Source organism: Phocoena sinus, chromosome 17 (genome assembly GCF_008692025.1).
Source record: "Phocoena sinus isolate mPhoSin1 chromosome 17, mPhoSin1.pri, whole genome shotgun sequence".
NCBI lineage: Eukaryota > Metazoa > Chordata > Mammalia > Artiodactyla > Phocoenidae > Phocoena > Phocoena sinus.
This window is the reverse complement of record NC_045779.1, coordinates 21,046,757-21,055,116: the sequence shown is the minus strand read 5'-3', so window position 1 is coordinate 21,055,116 and position 8,360 is coordinate 21,046,757. Positions and strand designations below refer to the sequence as shown.

General features: G+C 35.6%; 1 pseudogene; it reads left to right on the top strand.

Annotated features, from left to right (window-relative positions):
• The first annotated feature begins 7,019 nt into the window (after nucleotides 1–7,019).
• On the top strand, nucleotides 7,020–7,650 carry LOC116742204 (annotated as a pseudogene).
• The last annotated feature ends 710 nt before the right edge of the window (nucleotides 7,651–8,360 follow it).

Here is an 8,360-nt window from a genome sequence, read left to right as displayed (position 1 = left end):
GCAATTTCCAATGTAACTTTTGATGTTAAATAAAACTTCTGACTATTGAAATAAAGACAATGGAAAGTTTAGAAATGCAACTGAATGCAGAGGTGCTGTCTATATTATTGAACACAGTTCTCCAAGTCACCTATGAAAATATAATTCTAAAGCCTTAGATACATACTGCTATTTATTTCAGTGATGAATGGATACTTTTTCATAAGGAAAAGAGTCATCATAGAACTTAAACTTTAACAAAATTTTATTTAAGTAAAACATACATAAAGAGGACAAGATCTATATTATCAGTGGGCAAAGAGATTTCAACACATTTTTAGAAGCTGAGAGGAGCATCACACTCAATTCCATACATGGGTTTCAAAACATATTAGACACAGCTGGAGAAAAGATTAGTTAACTAGAAAATAATGCACTGGAAAATACTAAGAAAATTGTTGACTGAAGCACGGAGAGGCAAAACAATGGAAAATGGGATAAAAAAAATTAAATAAGGGAACCAGTGAAAATGTTAAACACACATGTAAATGGAATCCTAGAAGGAAAAGAGAAACAAAAAGAACAGAAATTTTATGGCAAGAAATAATGGTTAAGAACTTGCAAAACCTCTTTGTGATGTTAGCCTACGTAGTCAAGAATCTCTATAAAATTAAAACAGGATAAACACAGAAAATAGTATTTAAGTTTAACATACTCAAAATTCTGTAAATAAATTAAATAGAGAAACATTTTTAAACAACTAAAAGAAAAAAAAAATTAAAGGAGCAAAAATAGGACTAAATGCTAATACGCTAACAAAATTGATGGAAAATCAAAAGTCAATGGAATAACATCAATAAAGTTTTTTCCCACTTTCCTCCATTATGAAACAGCTTTCCATCATGCCTAAAAATTTTTAAACCTTATGAAGTTGCACAGATTAGCCCTTCAAATTGAACATATTTTCTTATTTAATTAAATTCAGTACCATGATTTAGATACTCTCACAAGAAGAACTTTGGATATTTTTAATCATATTTGGTTTATAGATCTATTTTCTTTACATCTCTCATATTTTAAAGGACAAACCCACACAAATAAACTAATTTTTAATGTTGCCATTTTAAATCATATGTTGTATTGTATCATCCCTGCACTAATTTTTCTGAGCCTTTCCTCTCCAGGGAAGAATTGAGTGTTCTCTCATTTAGGTACCTGTCAAGTACATACAGTATTTCTATTTTAATATTAACTTTATTATTCTGAAACTGTTTAAACATGCTTTTTCTAATAAACTGCAAGCTCTTTGAGGGCAGAAACATTTCTTCTTTTGGTTATCATCTACCAAAATGCCTGGTACAGAGTAAGTGCTCAATAAATGTATAGTTTATGAATAAATGAATATAATGTAAAAATATTTTACACTACTTTAAGATTCAAATTACTATGACTAATCTCCCAATCAATATTCAATGTTCTTCCCAACATATCAGATCAAATTTCCATGGTAGGTAATGTTTTTCATTACCTACTAGATTAAAGTTTATCTAGCAAGGTGAAACATGAAGAATGTCATATGAAATAAATAAATAAAATGGCATGAATAGTCTAAAGAAGACATTCTATCATCTTTTCATAAATTGCACTTGATATATTATAATACTGTGAGGATCAATATCATATATTAATTTTGAAAGAGGAGATATAGTAGTAGAACTGGCCTCACTTTGGGGTAAGACAATTAAAAAAAAAAAAAAAAAAAACAGATTTTCCAGTTTGCTGATTTGCCACTCCCATTTTTCTACTCATCCAGCATGTTCCCTCTCCCAGCATACACCATCATGGGGTGAAAAAGTATTTAAATGAAAACACATTAAAAGACTACATTTATTAAAGCTAAGTTTCAGCATCTAATATCAGATCCATTCCTACAGTTTGGAAACAGAAGAGACTGAAGAAACAAAGTCTGCTCCTTACATTATCAGAGCCATAGTACATCCCACTTACATAAGTGGCAGTTATTTCTGGCCTTAAGTCTTGTTGGTATTCACTCCTAGAGGCCTTCTGCAGTTCCCAGTAGGGCTTCTGTGAAGAGTAATGGCCTCTTCTAGCAGTGGTTCTCTCATCACCAGCACCTATCAAAGGATCCCAGTTGTCTCCTGAGTTTTTCAGCTGTTCCTAAAAGTCTGATGTACAAGAAAGCTCAGGGTCATACACAAAGAGCCATGTAGACAGAGCACTCATATTAGCTTCCCTGAGGAAAGTTCAAGTGGGAATTTTATGCAGCTGGACAACTCTTTGGAGAAACTTAGAGTTGTGTTAGAAAATTAAACTGTAAGGCACTACAATGCCACACTCTAAACCTCTGCCACTTTCTTCTGTACTATGGGGCAGGAAATAGTTACCTAGGTTTTCCTGACTTACAGTAAGCATAGATAATTCATGGCTGAAACATCTGAGGGAGTGTGGTCTGTTTTATAACTATATGACCTTGGGCCTCACTTCCCAAGTAAAGGGGAATAATATTTTACCAGATAAAATTGTCATAAAATAAAATGAGGTAGCCCATTAAAGTGCTGAAAACATTTATAACAAATAGCAAGCCCTCAATAAATGTTACCTATTATATATAAAACACAAAAGATCAATACAAATTCATAAGTAAATGAATGAAGTTTTCTGTCAACATGTGTTTTTTCTGTAAGAGAAAATGTACAAAAAACCCCTGCAACTTATATGCGTCATTTTACCTCAGTATCAAATTATGGTTTTAAACTTTTAAAAAATGTATAGGACATAAAAAATATATCAAGATTAGTTGAAAATAAATGGCATTCTAAAGTTAACAAATGACTAAATTAATTAAAATAATTTTTGTCAACAGATGGTCTTAGATTAAAAAAAAAAAAACAAAAAACATGTCACCTGATACACAAAGATTAGGAGTTGAACAGATAGTTGAATATTGCTTGAGTTAAAAAAAGTACATTTACCCCTCTTATGTAAGTGTCTACAATCCTAAGGGAAACAAGTGTAGTTTTTTAAAGTGAAGGTAATAATTTGTGAAATTTGAGTAATTCTCTTTTTAGTTTTTTTTTTTTTTCTTTTTTCGCGTAGCCCCAAAGGGGCAAGAAGAAACTTTAATTCGAGGAAGGGGGATTCACCAAAATAAGAAAAGGTGCAGAGTGTGGTGGAGCAGCAGAGAAAAAGCAGGCTGGAGGACCCCAGCCAGGAATGTGTGGAGGACTCACCTTTCCACCTACAGGAGCACAGGTACTGCACTGACAGATTAGAGGAAACAGTGACCCCCTTGCGAGCTGGGAGGGTAAGAAGTGGCCCCCGTGGCCAGAGCTTGCCTGTCTTTCGGGCCCTGGCTCCTACGTGTGGCTGGTGACCATTGTTTATCCCTTGTCCCCAACCAGTGCTGGGTGGCCATCTTCAGGCAGAGCTCAGGAAGTTGGCAGAAGGTCTCCAGTGCTTCTATTGAGCCCAAGAGGGAAGAGGGCAAGAGAGAGGAACTAGAGTCTGAGACCTCCCTCCTTCTCCACTAGAAAATTCGCAGAAATTCCCTCCTGGGATTTCCCAAATCCATGTCCCCTGAAGTCAGCCTCTGGACTCTGATGGCTGTGGGTTTGCTTGAAGCTGTTAAAAGATTATCAGTCCTTTCACGCACAGACAGCTAAGAAACATGCCTAATTCGTCCATCTAAGAGTCGTTCAGTACCAATTATCTGGTCTGAGAATAATTGTTAATGGATTGTTTGGGGCTGTATAGTTACTCCATCCTAATCCAAGGGGAGACTAAATAACGTGTCTAAATTTGCAAAGATAAGACATTGTAGAGCCTAGATATGAAAGAGATGGTCTAGTTGGAGAATCAGTGCTCTAAGATTCTACACTCTTTTGCTTCTCTGAGGAGATGGGGCCTAACCATGCTGCCATAAAATATTAAAAGGATAGTGGAAGCAAAATGATTTATTAACACAAAGGTATGGAGGTCTCAATTCTTAGGGAGAACAGTATATATAAATAAAAATTTATAAAAATCTAATTCCAAAATAGTGTTTTTTAGATTTTCCTTTTAAGCATGAATTATTCCAAAGTTTCAATATAGGACTATTTTTTTTTACTTCATTTGTAACCTGCTTCTATTTCTTACAGTTATGTAAAATATATTATTACATAAATTATCAAGTAACTTTCTGATCAATATTTGTGGTTATAAGCTGCTTCTTTAACTTTTACCTTCATAAAATCTGTGTTGTGTCAAAAAATTTGGGATCCTGATTTAGTTTATCAGCTGACAACTGTCAACTGAATGTAGCTAACCTGACAAATGGGGCATCATTGAGACTGGTTTAGTGTCACATCTTTCATGCTAATATTTCAAGGGAAAATGGTGAATTTACCTATATTGAATAGCTATCATATATCTCTGCTTTCAAATAATTTATGGCTTTGATCTCTGAAATACTTAGCAGAAATAATGACTTAACATAATCTGAAAAAGAGACTGTTATGTGTTCCCGTTCTTCAGTACTCTTCATGGGAACGTTTTTATTTGTTTGTTTTTGGCATTTGGTTTGTTTCTTTGCTTGTTTGTTTTTGATCTATAGTGACCTCAAGGACCATCTGTTTAAGATGGCAGCCCTCAAAATTAAATGAGCCCAAATCTCCAAGTCTCCGTCTCTGCTTGAAGGAAAGCTTTAGGCGAGGAACATCTCAATTGGGCTTTCCATGACAGAGAAATAAATTTTTGTTGTGATAAGCTACTGAAATTTGGGGGGTTGTTTGTTGCCCCATTACACAACCCCCCAAATTTTGTATTGAGATATAATTGATGTATAGTATTTTATTAGTTTTAAGTGTACAAATAATAATTTGATATTCGCACATATTGTGAAATGATCATCACAATAAATCTAGCTGAAATCCATCACTTTACATAGTTACAGAATTTTTTCTTGTGATGAGAACAACTCTCTTAGGAACTTTCAAATATACAGTACAGTATTATTAGCTATTGTCACTATGCTGTACATTATATCCGCAGGACTTATTGATTTTATAACTGGAAGTTTGTACCTTTTGACCACCTTCAACCACTTTGCTTACTCTCCACCCTCTACCTCAGGCAACCACCAATATGTTCTCTATATCTGTGAGTTCAGTTTTATTTTTTATTTTGGTATGTTTGTTTCAGATTTCATTTGTAAGTGAGGTCATATGGTATTTGTCTTTCTCTGACTAAATTTACTTAACATAATGCCCTCAAGGTTCATCCACATTGTCCCAAATGGCAAGATTTCCTTCTCTTTTTTATTACTGAATTATACACACACACACACACACACACACACACACACATATGTATACACACACACACACACACACACACACACATATATATTTCTTTATTCATCCATTGATGGACACCTAGGCTGCTTCCATGTCTTGGTCATTGTGAATAACCCTGCTATGAATACTGGGGTGCATGCATCTTTTTGAATTAATGTTTTTGTTTCCTTCAGATAAGTACCAGAAGTGGAATTGTTGGATTATAAGATCCTTTTATTTTAAAATTTTTAAGAACCTCCATACTCTTTTCCATAGTGACTGAACCAATTTACATTTTCTCCAGCAGTGCACAAGTTTCCTTTTCTCCACATTCTTGCCAACACTTGTTATTTCTTGCCTTTTTGATAATAGTCATCCTAACAGGGGTGAGGTGTATCTCAATGTGGTTTTGATTTGTATTTCCCTGATAATTAGTGATACTGAGCACATTTTCATGTACCTATTAGCCATATATCTGTATGTCTTATTTGTAAAAATGTTTATTCAGATCCTCTGCCCATTTTTTAATCAGATTGTTTTTTGGTGTTTTGTTTTTCTTTCGATATTAAGTTGTATGAGTTCTTTATGTATTTTGAATATTAATCTCTTATCAGATAGATGATTTGTAAATATTTTCTCCTATTCGGTAGGTTGCTTTTCTTTTTGATGGTTTCCTTTGCTGTGCAGAAGCTTTCCCGTTTTACATAGTCCCACCTGCTTATTCACTTGTTTGTTTTTGCTTTTGTTTCCTTTGCTTTTGGTGTTAATTTCAAAAAAAATCATTACCAAGACTAATGTCAAGGAACTTATCACCTATGTTTTCTTCTAGAAGGTTTATGGTTTCAGGTCTTATGTTCAAGTCTTTAATCCATTTTCAGGTAATTTGTATATGTAATGTAAAATAGGGGTTATGTTTTATTCTTTTGTGTGTGGCTGTCCAGTTATTCCAACACCTTTTATTGAAGAGACTTTTTTTCACCATTGCATGTTCTTGGCTCCATTGCTATAAATTATTTAACCATATATGAGTGGATTTATTTCTAGGCTCCTCTTGTTTTCCGTTAATCTATGTGTCTGTTTTTATGCACACTGTTTTGATTACTATAGCTTTGTAATATAGTTTGAAATCAGGAAGTGTGATGCCTCTAGCTTTGTTCTTTCTCAAGATTGCTTTGGCTTTTGGAGTCTGTGCATTGAGTAGTATGGTTATTTTAACAATAATAATTCTCCAGTTTCTTTCATCAATGTCTTATAATTTTCATTGTGCAGGTCTGTCACTTCCTCCAATAAATATATACCTAGTTTCTTTTTTTTTTTGGTAGAGTTGTAAATGAGATCGTTTTATTAATTTATCTTTCTGATTGTCTTGTTATTGTGTAGAAACACAACAGCTTTTTTATGTTGATTTTGTATCTTACAACTTTACTCAATTTGTTTATTAGTTCTAATAGATTTTTGGTGGAATCTTCAGGGTTTTCAATGCATAATATTATGTTATCTGCAAATAGTGACAGTTTTACTTCTTTCTTTCCTATTTAGATGAATATATATTTTTTCTTTTCCCAAGCTGATTGACCTGTGGCTCAGACCCATCCCTGGCACCCTCACCCATGTTGGACCCAAGGCCTAACCAGATGCTGCAGAGCCAATGCCAGTCCCAGCCCTGTGAGTAAGCCATTTCCCACAGCCCCTGCCAGGAACACCATGGGCACTTCCCTCTTCCAATCTGAGGATGTGTGGGAACTTATGGACAAGACAGGCTTCTCAGCAGACTAGATCCAGCAGCTCTAGTGGAGGTTTAAGAAGCTGAGTGGAGATCAGCCCACCATTCCTAAGGAGAACTTCAACAAAGTTCCAAGCCTGGAACTCAACCAAATACAATCCAAATAGCCATCTGCCTTCTTTGACAATATGAACATGTGCAAGGGGCTCAGTGGCCTGGCCCAGGAGATTAATTCTAGAGCTTCCTGATTACCATGTCTTACTTCCAACCCATGGAGGAGGATCAGGTGCAGGTGCACTGAAAAGAAGCTAAGAGTTTTGTTCTGTGTGTATGACTCAGACAGGGAATGATGCATCAGTCTGGAAGACTATCAAAATGTGGTTGAGGAGCTTCTCTCCAGAAACCCTCACACTGAGAATGATTCCACTCACTCCTATGCAGAGGGGGCGCTGATGGAGTCAGCCAGAATCTGCATGGGGCAGGTAGAGCCTGATCAGGTGTCTGAAGAAATCACCTTTGATGACTCCTTGAAGCTCTGGCCATGGGGTAGACAGCAAGACCAACATGCACATCTCCTTCCTTAGCATGGAAACCATCACCTTTTGTCACTGACCCACTGCCTACCCCCCGAAGAAACTACACTTGCAATGGGGCAGCCTCCCTGGGTGGCCTGGAGTAGCTGGCATCTTTTTGCTACAGCTCTTGTAAGATTTGTTGTTGATATGTTCTTATTATATATACATATTGGATATGAGTGTTGGCTATGCAGTGGGTGACAAGAGGAAGACAGATAATTTGTCTTTTAGTTTAGAGGATGCTGGGACATGATAAGCCAAATTCAGACGTAACCAGTAGGACTGCACATTTTCCAGAGATCCTAGACTTTGAGTAGGATACAGTAACTGGATGGGGCATTGAGGTTGATTCCCTGAAAAACAGGCAAGTACATTCAGATGCATGAGAAGGAGGTTACAAATGGATATTTAAGAGAAGAAAAGTGTAGACTATAGCAGTGTTTACTATATGTCCCCTAATATATTTTTTCTTCTAAATTAATAGAATTTTTAGTTGAGTACTTGGCTACACATGGAAAGACTACATTTCTCCAGATTACCTGCAGCTGAGTGTGGTCATGTGTCTAATTCTGTTCCATAGCATAGGAACAAAAGTTACATGTACAATTTCTAGTTAGTACCCTTAACACAAATAGCCATGCCTTTATATTTCTACCTTCTGTAGCTGGAATGGGGATAAAATGGCAGCAACTGGAATAAGCATTTCAAACCAGAAGATGAAAGCTAGGTATTGAGTGTTACTAGCAT